This window comes from Sus scrofa, chromosome 13 (genome assembly GCF_054392235.1).
Source record: "Sus scrofa isolate SSC_HxYL_T2T_F1_AM1 chromosome 13, Sscrofa_HxYL_maternal_Yorkshire_Landrace_v2.0, whole genome shotgun sequence".
NCBI classification, from domain to species: Eukaryota; Metazoa; Chordata; class Mammalia; order Artiodactyla; family Suidae; genus Sus; species Sus scrofa.
The window spans coordinates 83,425,309-83,437,884 of NC_139395.1; the positions used below are offsets into that span (position 1 = coordinate 83,425,309).

The 12,576-nt window shown below is 41.9% G+C and overlaps 1 protein-coding gene across 11 annotated transcripts in view; it reads right to left on the reverse strand.

Annotated features, from left to right (window-relative positions):
* The window catches only part of RAF1 (Raf-1 proto-oncogene, serine/threonine kinase), a 76,719-nt gene extending 67,061 nt beyond the window's left edge, over positions 1-9,658 (reverse strand). For all 11 annotated transcript variants that reach the window (XR_014823828.1, XR_014823829.1, XR_014823831.1 and 8 more), the window contains exon 1: positions 9,371-9,658. The gene's annotated coding sequence lies outside the window, so the exon portion shown is untranslated. The remainder of the gene's footprint in view (positions 1-9,370) is intronic.
* Positions 9,659-12,576: the final 2,918 nt, after the last annotated feature.

Sequence of the window (12,576 nt, forward strand, 5' to 3'; positions counted from 1 at the left end):
GTAACAAAAATTAGTGATATACTGTATAATATGAATGAACCATGAAAACACAGTAAGTGAAATAAGCTGGATAAAAGTTATAAATATTGTATGAGTCTCCTTACATGAGATACTTGGAATAGGCAAATTCACAGAAAGAAAGTAGAATAGAGTTGACCACAGGCTGGAGGTAGAGAGGAATGGGCAGTTATTATATAATTGGTACAGGGTTCTGTTATGGGATGATGAAAAAGTTCTGGAAACAGATCGGTGATCATGGTTACACAACACTATGAATGTACTTAATGCCACTGAATAGTACATTTAAATATGTTAAAAATGGTAAAATTTATGTTATGTATATTTTACCACTGCCACCCCCCAAAAAGCTCAGGAGGCCCATTATGCATTATGAAATGGCTAAAATTATCAGCTAGATAAATACTAGTCAGGAAGGACATGATCGCTATTCTCACATGCACACTTCTCTACTCCCAGTCCAGACTAAGATGAAAGAAGATACAAGAATACCATTTATCCCCTCATTCTCTCTGGCTGTAACTTTCCTCCATGAATGCAGAAGAAAATAGCCAGTATGGCAAAAGCAGCTTGATCCAATTCTTCTGGCAGTAAGAAGCCAGAGCACTCTACAGATAATGACCAACAGAGAGGGAGGCTAAGCAAGGTAATCCCCTCAGTGTAACAGATGTCCTAAATTACAATGTTCTGAGTATGAGTTTATTAAGTAGTATATCCTCTTAATTATAAGCATTGTTTGTATATGGACAGTAGGAAGGAACTAAATCCACAGGTGATTAACCTGTGACTCTCATTCAATTAATGTTTATTATGTATTCAAGACAAAGTTTTAAGAACTTGAGATTTATAAATAAGACATGCCTCACCGGAGTTCCCATTGTGGCTCAGTGGGTAACGACCCCAACTAGGTATCCATGAGGATGCAGATTTGATCCCTGGCCTCGATCAGTGGGTTATAGATCCAGCGTTGCCATGAGCTATGGTGCAAGTCGCAGATGGCAGCTCAGATCCTGCATTGCTGTGGCTGTGGCAAAGTCCAGCAGCTGCAGCTGTGACTTGACCCTTAGCTGCCTGGGAACTTCCATATGCCCCATATGTGGCCCTAAAAAGCAACAACAAACAAGACATGCCTCACCTCTAAGGAGCTTTGGTCTAGCCGGAGATATAAAACACCTACACAAAAATTCAATTCAATAAACATCATTCCCAGCCATTCAACAAACTGAACTTCCATCACTGGGGGCCAGTCACTGTGCTAAACTCTGGGTATTCAAAGATGATTAATATACAGCTCTCTGAGAAAAGATGAGAGAAGTAAACAAATACTGTAATAAAAACATATGAAGTCTACAGTGCATAGTACCAAAAAAGTATGTACACAAACTATTTAAATTTAAATAAAAGGTCCCACTGTGCCACAATGGGATTGGTGGCTTCTCTGCAGCACCAGGACAGTTTCCATCCCCGGCCCAGTACAATGGGTTAAAGGATCCAGCTTTGCTACAGTTGTGGCTTAGGCTGCAACTGAGGATCGAACCTAATCCTTGGCTCAGGAACTCCACATACCAAGGGGCAGCCGAAAAAGGGACATTTTGTAAAAAGGTCTTATTATAAAACCTAGTACTGCTCTTCCTCTTGCTCTTTCTCTCTTTTTTTCTCTCCCTTCTCCCCCCCCCCACTGCCTGCTCCTGTATTTTCTCCACACCTATCTTCTCTCTCTTCTCTAATTGCCTCACAAAACAAAACAAATAAAAACATTAGTATTTAATGTTGTAATTTAGATGCAATGCTTTCTCCAAAGCGCACAGGCCTGGTCCCTCAGCCTCTCAAATTTTTTCGCAAATATTGGAGTTCCCATCATGGCTCAGTGGTTAAAGAACCTGACTAGTAACCATGAGATTTCAGGTTGGATCCCTGGCCTCACTTAGTGGGTTAAGGATCTGGCATTGCCGTGAGCTGTGGTGTAGGTCACAGACATGGCTTGGATCCCTCATGGCTGTGGCTGTGGCATAAGCTGGCAGCTACAGCTCCAATTCAACCCCTAGCCTGGGAACCTCCATTTTTTCACAAATATCAATAAATAAGGAATTGTACCAGTAGAAGGCATTAATTTGAGTTTATGATCTGATGGAATAAGCTTACAAATGACTATACGATAACAGCCATAAGAAAAACAAATGCAAAGGGTTTAAGACAGGGTTAACAATAATGAGCAAGAAGAGAAAATGATCAGGAAATGATATTTAGAAGATGGTGTTCAAAATAGCTCTTAAAAGAGGAACAGATAAAACACGTCCATCTCTCTTCATTAGATAAGGTCACCAAGGGAAGCAACTTGCCCTATTCACCCTTCACCACGCCAGCCTGCTTCTACTTAGGTGCTAAAAAGAATGGCTTCTGAATTCCAATGAAGATAATTAAGAGGAATCCACATGAGCAAGACAAGGAAATTGTGTATTCAGTCTGAAAAGCAATGGAGACTCTTGGACTACTTGCCAAAGGAAGCAAGGCCAACACATCTACACTTGAATATTTTTGTATCATCACAAAATAGGATACATAAGAACCCCATAATATATTTCCCTCTATGAAAGCTGGGTATCTGGGAAACAGGAAAAAGTAGAATTACTCTGCACAGTCTAACTTTCTATATACTTTGAATTTTGAGGCATATCACTGTTACAAATACAAAAATTAATAAAACTTAATTTTTAAGATTCTACACATTAAGGAGCTCCCGCTGTGGTGCAATGGGATCAGCAGCACCTTGGGAGCATTGGGCCACGTTGGGATGCTAGTTCAGATCCCCTGCCCAGCACAGTGGGTTAAGGAGCCGGCGTTGCTGCAGCTGCAGCTTAGTTCGCAGCTGTGGCTCGGATGTGATCCCTGGCCCAGGGGCCATACACCATGGGGCTACCAAAAAAAAGATTCTACACATTAAAAAAGTGAAATCTGGGAGTTCTCACTGTGGCTCAGTGGCTTGGGAACCCTACACTGTTTCCGTGAGGATGCAGGTTCAATCCCTGGTCTTGCCCAGTGAGTTAAGGATCCTGCATTGCCACAGGCTACAGTGTAGGTCACAGGTAGGGTTCAGATCCTGTGTTCCTGGGGCTGGGGTTGGGGCTGGCAGCTGTAGCTCTGATTGGACCCCTAGCCTGGAAACTTCCATATGCCACAGGTTTGGTCCAAAAAAAAAGTGAAATTTGGCAGTAATGTGGAAAATGCACTGGCATGGGAAGAGATAAGAAAAAGGAGTTCATTTCAGAGATTCTAACAGTCAAGGCAAATATAGTAATAAAAGCCTGAACTAATTTGGAGGAAATAGAAAACAGCTGAAAGAAGCTTAAAGCGCGAGTTCTCACCATAGGTCAGTGGGTTAAGAATCCAAGTGCAGCAGGCACGGAGGTTCACGTTCAATCACCAGCCTGGAGCAGTGGGTTAAAGGAACTGACAATGCTACAGCTGCACTGTATGGCACAGTTGTGGCTCAGATTCAATCCCTGGCCCAAGAACTTCCATATGGCTTGGATGAGGCCATAAAATTTTTTTTATGTCTTGCCTTGGAAAACCCAAACAGAAAAGAATTCACGCAGAATTTATTTTGTGTTTCAGAACTGCTAAGCATCAAAATAATTCATGAAATGTATCAGTGAATCGTTTTACCTTTGTTAAAGGTAAATCAGACTGTGAAGATTTTTTATACTTGATGCTATGGAAAGAGTATTCTTGTTTCCTTATATTATGGAGGCAAGTTTTCTATTCAAAAGTGTCTCAAATTTTGTAGAAGCCATAGTGTTCTATGATATAATTGTGTATTTTTAAAAGACCATCCAGAACTCATCTTGGTAAATACCAAATCCTAGGTATAATTCATGTTGCAGTCAGAGTTTATGGCTGTACATGGAAGGGGTTGCTGGGGCAACTTTTATAAAAGTGAGAGATTTATAAACCTTTTCTTCATTGTCTTTTTTCCTATAGTACGAACTAAAAAATTATGTACCAATCTATGCATAATGTTTTATATTGCATAGAATAAAATTTAAGTGCTTCCTAATATAAAAAAATTAATTAAAAAAAAAGCTCAAAGATACAGTTGTCAATGTAATCTGAGAGTAAATGAATGTTTGGAGGGACATAAGGGCCCATACCATGAATATTTTAACTTTATTATATGTATTTTTCTATTATAAAAGCAATATATTCAGACAATATGGAAAGCATAAAGAGGAACATTACCCTCATTTGTGTTTAATAAACACTGCTAACATCTACATGTGTTTTCCTCCTATGTGTAGATTTTGAGGTTTTTTTTTTTTTTTTTTTTTAAACAGCTTGGGATATAACTCACATACCATAAAACCCATTGAAAGTGTATAATTCAACGGCTTTCACTATATTCAGAGTTGTACATTCGAATACCTCCACAATCAATTTTAGAACATTTTCCTCACCCCAAAAAGAAAGCCCTATCACAGTCACTGCCCATTCCCCACTCCCTTAAGCCACTGGCAACCACTAATCTACTTTCTGTCTCTGCAGATTTGCCTATTCTGGACACTTTATATAAGTGGAATCACACAACATGGGGTCTTTTCTGATTGGCTTCTTTCATTTAACATAATGTTTGCAAGGTTTATACATGGTGGAGAATGTATAAGTACATCATTTCTTTTTATTATGGAATAATATTCCATTGTATTAAGTTTTGTGTTTTTTAACACAACATTTGCCATTCAGATATAGCATTTACCATGTCATAAATGCTTCATACATGCCATAGTTAATGAAAGGCACAGCACCCTTTGAGTGGCTACCTCAGTTTACTTAACCACTTTAAGTAAGGTGGATATTTTAACTATTTCCAGTGTTTTCTACTGTAAATAAACTTTTGAAAATGCAAATAAGAGCTCCTTTCTGAATGATCTATTTGGATCCAAGGAAATGCCTCTCCCAGACTCTCTGAGCTTCATAATTAAATTTGCCACAGAGAATAAGAGTCATGTTCAAAATTTCTTCTACCCCAAAACTAGGTAAAAGATAGGTGTTAAAAGCTATCTGAGGGAATTCCCTTTGTGGTTCAGCATTTAATGGTCCCGACTAGGATCCATGAGGATGTGGGTTCAATCCCTGGCCTCACTCAGTGGGTTAAGGATCCCACGTTGCTGTGGCTGTGGCTGGCAGCTGCAGCTCTGATTCAACCCCTAGCCTGAGAACTTCCATATGTTGCAGGTTCTGCCCTAAAAAGACAAAAAGAAACAGAAAAGTCAAAATGTAAAGACATATTAACCTAGTTAAATGCTAACTAGCCTGACGCTTCCATCAGAAATGTACATGGATGGAGAAAGGTAAATACTTTGTCCAGAAGTGATGCCTAGTATTAAGTAGCTTCAAATAAATCAGACCAGTTTTGCCTTCCCTAGCAGGTTGGAAGAAAATAAATAAATATGAAAGAATATCTTGACTAAAATAGTCAAGATGTACTTATTCTTTGCTACTGGATGATAGTAAATGAAACCAAACAAGTAGAAAGAAAGATGTCAGCGGTACAGTTCACAAGGGTGCTCAGAAGCAATTAGACATATTCAGTTCCCCCAAAACATTGATTGTGATTGTCTGCAGCTTCCCATTCATTAAGCAAAAATGTAAACAATCTCTACATCACAAAGGCTTTGATTCCAAACTAGTTTTAAGACTGTCAATCCCCACCCAGTAAAATCCCTTAGAATCTGGTCTAAAAATAAAACTATGTGTCAAGTGTTCCTCAAGAAAAGCTATGTATACTGATTGGAATGTGAAGCAATTAACACACTTCTTGAGTGATTTGCCAAAGAGATTTGAGATAGCCTGGGCCAAAACCAATAACAAAGAAACAACACCCACTTGACATTTTCCTTGGTTAAACTGAGATTCTAGGAGTAATTTTAGAAGGAAGGCTAACAGATCTGAAGTTAACTACCAAAATCATTGAGAGCTATACATGTATTCTTGGAGAGAAGGAGGAACAGAATGACTAAACCACTGTAAAATTAAAGATGAAAACTTTGATATGTAATTAAGGAATTTTTACTCACAACTTTACGGCAAGCATAAAATATGCAGCCATTACTGTTTTGAGGATTAGAAGCAAAGTAGTTAAGCCTCATACCAGAAATACTAACTGAATTGTAACACGAATATCTAGTATCACATTTTCAACCTAGTCAGTTTAGCAAATAAGAATTCTTATACATCCACGCACATCCATTAACACACACAAGACAACCTAAATGCTAAACAACCTCATCCTAAATGATCCCAAGTGTTCCTTGATTTCCCAATTACTTTAGTCAAGGTGAGCAATTTTCCAACTACAGGCATTTGTTTTGGAGAACTGATTTCCACAACATGGACAATTTAAAAAACAAAAGATCTTTTAAGCTCAATTTTGTGGTTCCATAAACCCCCAACTGTCACATTAGTCCACTGTCTTTCAAAGGCATTACTTAAAATTCTCTTCTGCAAGTCAACATTAAGGCATGCTATTCAGCTAACAAGCTCTTCCCAAGACCAGGATTATAATATGTGCTCTATTATGTTAACGTGCAAATAAAGGCACTCCCCCATATAACATTTTTCTATTTTAAGGCAGTAGGTTATTAACAGTTTTATCCATAATTAAAATGTGATAGAATCATATACCTACTACTAATAGGCATTTGAAATAGTAATTTGAAGTTATTAATTATATTTTCCATTTAATAAGTAATCCATTGCTTCTGGAAAAGTCAAATTTTATTTCCAAGAAGTTGTTGTTTAATCTTCGGAGCCAGCCACCTACCTACTTTGGATTTCACAAACAGCATGTTTTAAACTAAAAGCAACTAGTCTCAAAGCAGTTGTAATACAATACCTTATGTTTAACCATTCTCCATTTCATTTTTTAGATACTTTTCATCATAAACAGCCAGCTTAATCTGCTTCTCACTGTTCTCTTTGGCAACACTGAATCCCATAAAATAAATTCTAACATATTTTAATGAAGACTTCTACTTTGTTTTTGTTTGGTGGGGGGCGGGGCGGGAGGTTGGCCCAACCCGTGGCATGTGGAAATTCCCCCAACCAGGGATGGAACCTATGCCAAAGGAGCAACCCACACCACTAGAGCAACAACACTGGATCCTTAACCCACTGTACCACAAGAGAACCCTTCAAGATTTCTACTTTAATGGCATACACATTTTTTAAATTACTGACAAGAGTTTAACAAGACTAAGTTAATTCCACTACAATTTATAATCACAAACTCCACATATCTAAAAGATAAGCTTTTACAACAGAAACAGTATCAGGTTAATTTTCTCCAAGTATCCAGTGTTCAGCTGAGTCAAAGGTTTCTGTTGCATTTTACACAGCTTAGCCCTTGAAGTGATAACTGAAAGCAACACAAAAGAATTGTAATATTCTTAAGGGGTACACAATCCTTACAACCCAGGAAAGATTTAGGAACTGCTAGCTGAAGTCTGCTAATATCATAATAATCACTTTAACACAGGCATCAATCACAACAACACAGCTCTTTGGGGGAAAATTGTGTTCACAGAGCTAAAGACTTTAAAACAGAATTAGAATCCACAAAATCAATCCAAAGAAACAGTTTACCACAGAAAAATTTACTAAAAATACTTGCATTCTACAATTTTTCAGGTATTTCAAATAAACTGCTAATTTCTATATGACTGTGGAGCATGATTTACACTGTCAACAACCATTTAAAATGTTGTATTAGTAGAGGGTAGTACATTTATAAAGTCAACATTTTTGTGAGCAAGTATAACTTTAGAAGAATCTTTCGCAAGAATCCCTAGGAATACGACTTTAGTTCTTTGACCACAGTGTAAATGCAAAACATGTGACATAAAGCACTCATCAAAATGTTCTTAACTGGGTATAACAAAGTCAATCTTTGTGGGGGGGGGGGTTGGGGGTTTTGCAATTACTATCAGCTTTAACATCATCAAGAGAAGGGGGAAAGTAGCAGGAAGCAAAAAGAATCAGCAATACTCATTCAAAATAATCCCAACTAAATCAACTAGTTCACTACCTTCAACAAAGAAAGATCCTTCACAATCTAGCCAACTTTTGATTTAGACTCTCATCTCTCACCACCTTCTTCCTGCACCCCAGACTGCTTGCTCTCCCCAAATTCATCCCAACTCTAATGTATCTCTCTGCCTTTATACTAGCTGTTCCCTTGGCCTCGCATGCTCTCCCCCTCCTCCTCACCTGAGAAGCACTTACTCATCAGTCCAAAACTCAGCACAAAAATCCCCTCCAGTGTACAAGCTTCCTCAACTCCCCCAGGCAAAACTAGATCCAAATTCCCACGGCACTTGGTAAGTCCATCCTAATCACAGCGCATTGTTTTCACGCCTTGCGAGCAAACAGAGGGCGGACTCCCTCCACTCAGCCCAAAGAGAACAAGGCATGCAGAAATACTCAATGAACGTGCGCTGAATCCACTCCCTCCCGAGACTGGCTGATCCTCTAGAAACCGGTCACATCTCAAGGAGACACAGGAGATCCTATCTTTCTTCGCACCAGAGAAAAAATACCAGAGGGCACACCCAGAGCCCTTGGAAGAGAACAATGAATGAACACCGCTGCCTCACCTCTCCTGAGGTCCAAACGCCTCTCGGCATCGACTAGCTCTGCAGAGCCTCTGCAGCTGCAGAACTGAAGCGTCCAGGCGCTTCTAACTTCACACAAAAGACAGCCCTAGATCTTCATTCCAAAGCCTCCCGGGGCCAACCGTCAGTCTAAGCATCCCAAACCTCTCATTAGTAACCCGCAGAGTCCTGAAACCCAACCGGAGGCCCCTAGGTCTTTGTGGTGGGGCGCTGACCTATTTCCTCCTCTCCTCCCCGACTGCTCCCATTTTCCCCGAAAAGGGTTGTCACTTGAGTGACGGACGCTGAGAGAAGATGCAAGCCTGGGTCCCCCACTCCGCGGCAAGAAATGAAATGAGCCCAACTGAGTGACAACACAGACCCGAGGCAGCTCTGGGCAGATTTTCCCGTGGTCAAAATACAAGGAATGTGCACCGGGTACAGGGGTGGCACTGGCATGTTTCCCCGAAACACAAGGAAACCTGAGTGGGGCTGTGGGAACTCGGCTCGCCGGCCATGACACCGGGCCCCGGGGCCCCCGCCCGCCCAGAACCAGCCGGGGTGACAGGGGCCTGGCCCGGGCCCTCCACCCCGCAGCCGCGGGGCCGCCCCGTCAGCGCCGCGCAGGCCGGGCCGCCGGGGAACTCGGCCCCCTCAAACAGGCCGCCCGGCATCCCCGGCATTCAGGACCCGGCCCTACCGCCTACCTGAGGGAGCCGGGCCGCCTCCTTGTCCAGCCGTCCGGCGGCAGCGGTGGCGGCTGGTCCGCTCCTCCTCCCCGCGGTGGGTGAGGGAGCGGGAGGCGGTCACATTCGGCGCGTCCCCAGCCCAGGGGACGGGACCCCAGGCAGCCCCCGCATCGTTGCACAAGCGCTCCGCGCCTCAGGGCACACGCCCCAAAGCCCGGCCAGCTGGCCCTCTTTGGGGCCCAAGAAGAGCGGCAGAAAGCCTTCGCGTCTCACGCTCGTTCTCGTCCTACTCCCGCCATCTAAGATGGCGGCCCCAGCGCCCGCGATGAAGAGACTCTCGGGCGGCCCCGGCTAGCGAGCCCTCCACTCGGTGCTCCTCCCCTCGACCTGCGGCGCCAGCAGTTCTCTGCTTCTGCGCGAGCTCGCTCGGCAGGCGACTTCAATTTGGCTCTGGCATCCACCGCTCTGGCCTGAACTTGGGCCCCGCCTTTCAGGGGGCGTGGCCGCTTAACCGCGCTCGTCGCCATTTCCTTGCCGTCAGAGCTGTAGGTCGGGTGTCGTCTGGTCCCCGGAGAGGCAATTGGGAGGGGCTGGAGTTTAGCTGCCCCGAAGAAGTTTAAGGCCTAGAGGAGGCCAGCCTGCCGGCATCACAGAGTCCAGAGATAACCAGACGTGCTTGAGAACTCGAAGCATAGAGGACGGTGTCTAGCTTTGGCGCGTCCTCCCTGGAGCCCTACACATCTGTTGTCAAATCGCGACTCCGCCGCCTACCCGTCATGTGGGAAAGTCCCTAAACTTTTCTGCGTCTCAATTTCCTCATCTGTAAATTGGGGGTCCTTTTTCCTCCATCAGACTGGCAAAAAGTTAAAAAGACTGATGATATCTAGCCTGGTCCAAGATGCGTGAAAACGTGCTATGTACCTTCATTCTGCCCTGGAGGGAATGGATATCCGGAGCGCAATTTGGGTTATCTCTGGATATCTTAATGCGTATACACAGCAAGTGCACTTATAGCACTAATTCTAGAAAAATACGCGTAGCACAAAAAGGCATGTGCTAAGATGTTTTTGCCATGTTGTTCTGAGTTAAAGATAACACTAGGGAAAATGAAATAGGAAACAGGTTAAAGTCTGCTCCCTCCACGGTACAGGCTATCCCTCTGATAAAGATGTCTATATCCATGTACTAATTTTTTTTTTAATCCAAGACTTTAAATTTTACAAAGAACATGTACAGAATGATTTTATTTATTCAAATACAGGCATACAAAACTACCCAGTACCATGTACAATGCTTCTTTCATTTAAATCTTTATTGAGTGCCTATTGTGTACCACACATTGTCCTGGGTATTGGGAAGTCAGCAATAATCAAAAGCTCTGTCTTCTAGTGATGATGAGAAACCAAAAGAAAATGTAAATAATAAATTCGGGTGATCATATGTACAGTATAAAGGAAAATGAAGATGAAGTAAGAAGAGATAATGGCAGGTGTATGTGGGCCAACATAAATATATATAAATACCAGTAAATACATATATGTATATGTAAATACACAAATATATATATATAAGTAAATGCACAGAAAAGACTGGAAGGTACTGAATACAGAAGGACCATGAGGGGATTTTTTTTTTTTTAAACTAGGAATAATAACGGTGATATCTACCTGACAGGATTAAATGAGATAAAACATGGAAAGTACTTCCCACAGCGCCTGGGGGTTGAGGCTGAAAGCCAAGGTTCAAATTTGGACTCTTCCACTTCCTCATCTGTGATTTGGACAAGTCACTTAAACCTCAGTTTCTCAGTTTCCTCATCTAATGAAAAATTGCTATTACCCACTTCTTAGAATTGTAAGGATTTAGTGAGTTCAAGATGTAAAGCACTTGGAACAGTGCCCGGCTCATATTAAACACTATGGAAGTGTTAGCTGTAATTATTATAGTTCTCTCTTATATCATTACTACTCAGGTCAGAGCAGCAAAGCCATGCTTGCTGACCCCTAGGCCAATCCTTCCTCCAGCTGGTATTTGCCCAGCACATCACAGAAAGTTTAAGGACCCTGTTCCTCATTCAAACCTCCTTGGCCAACCAGTAAGAGTGGCTTCTTCATTTTTTCAAAAATAATTTACTGAGGTGAAGTACACATAACATGAAATTAGCCATTTTAAAGGGAACAGTTCAGTGGCATTTAGTACATTCACAACGTTATGCAACCACCACCTCTAGTTTCAAAACATTTCCATCACTACAAAGTTAGGAGTTTCTACCCCTCCCATCGCCACCCAGCCCCTGGCAACTACCAATATGTGTTCTATCACTATGGATTTATCTGTTCTGGATATTTCAGGCAAATGGAATCATATTCTATGTGATCTTTTGTTCTGGCTTCTTTCACTTAGCATATTGTCTTCAAGGTTCATCCACATACTGCACGGGGCAGTACGGCATTCCAGCTGAATATGTAAGTATAGACCACAATTTGTTTATCCATTTTCCATCGATGGACGTTTGGGCTGTTTCCATTTTTTTAGCTATTGTACACACTGCTGCTATGAGGATGCATGTACATGTACTTGTCTGAGTACCTGTTTTCAGTTTTTTCAGGCATGTACCTAGGAGTGGTACTGCTGGACCATCTTGCACTCCACTGCGTTGCATGTCTCTTACTTTGGGGACCTCTGATTTGATGGAAGGAGAGGTCAGGAGAACTAGAGTTGTTAGGAAAGATCTCAGAAGAGGAACAGAAATGGAGAAAGAAGTGAGTTAGAAGTGGCTTAAAGGAAGTATGGATATGCCATGATCTCAGGTCAAAGAGAAGAGGGAAAGAATGGGAGGTGTCCATTGGTGGGGGAAGGGGATGAGGGGAGACTAAGATGGAAACTTTCCTTTCCTGGGTGTTGGACTGTTCTACTTCTTAATTTGGGAGGTGGTTACATGGGTGGGTGGGTGTGTGTAGAAATCAGTGTACATAGTTTTCTGTACATTTGTTATACCTCAGTAAAAAATTATTTTGAAAGATGGGCAATAAGGTCCTTAAGCCTGGCAAAAAGGGGTACATTTTTGGATGAAGGAATGAAAAAGTTCACAAATAATAGCTACCATTTATGGGGCCTCTTTATGCGATCAGGCATTTCACAGAGTCTTCAATCCACATCACAACTTGAAAGGCCTAATCTTCAAATGAGGAAGCCTTCAGAGAGGATAATTAATCCAAGGACAA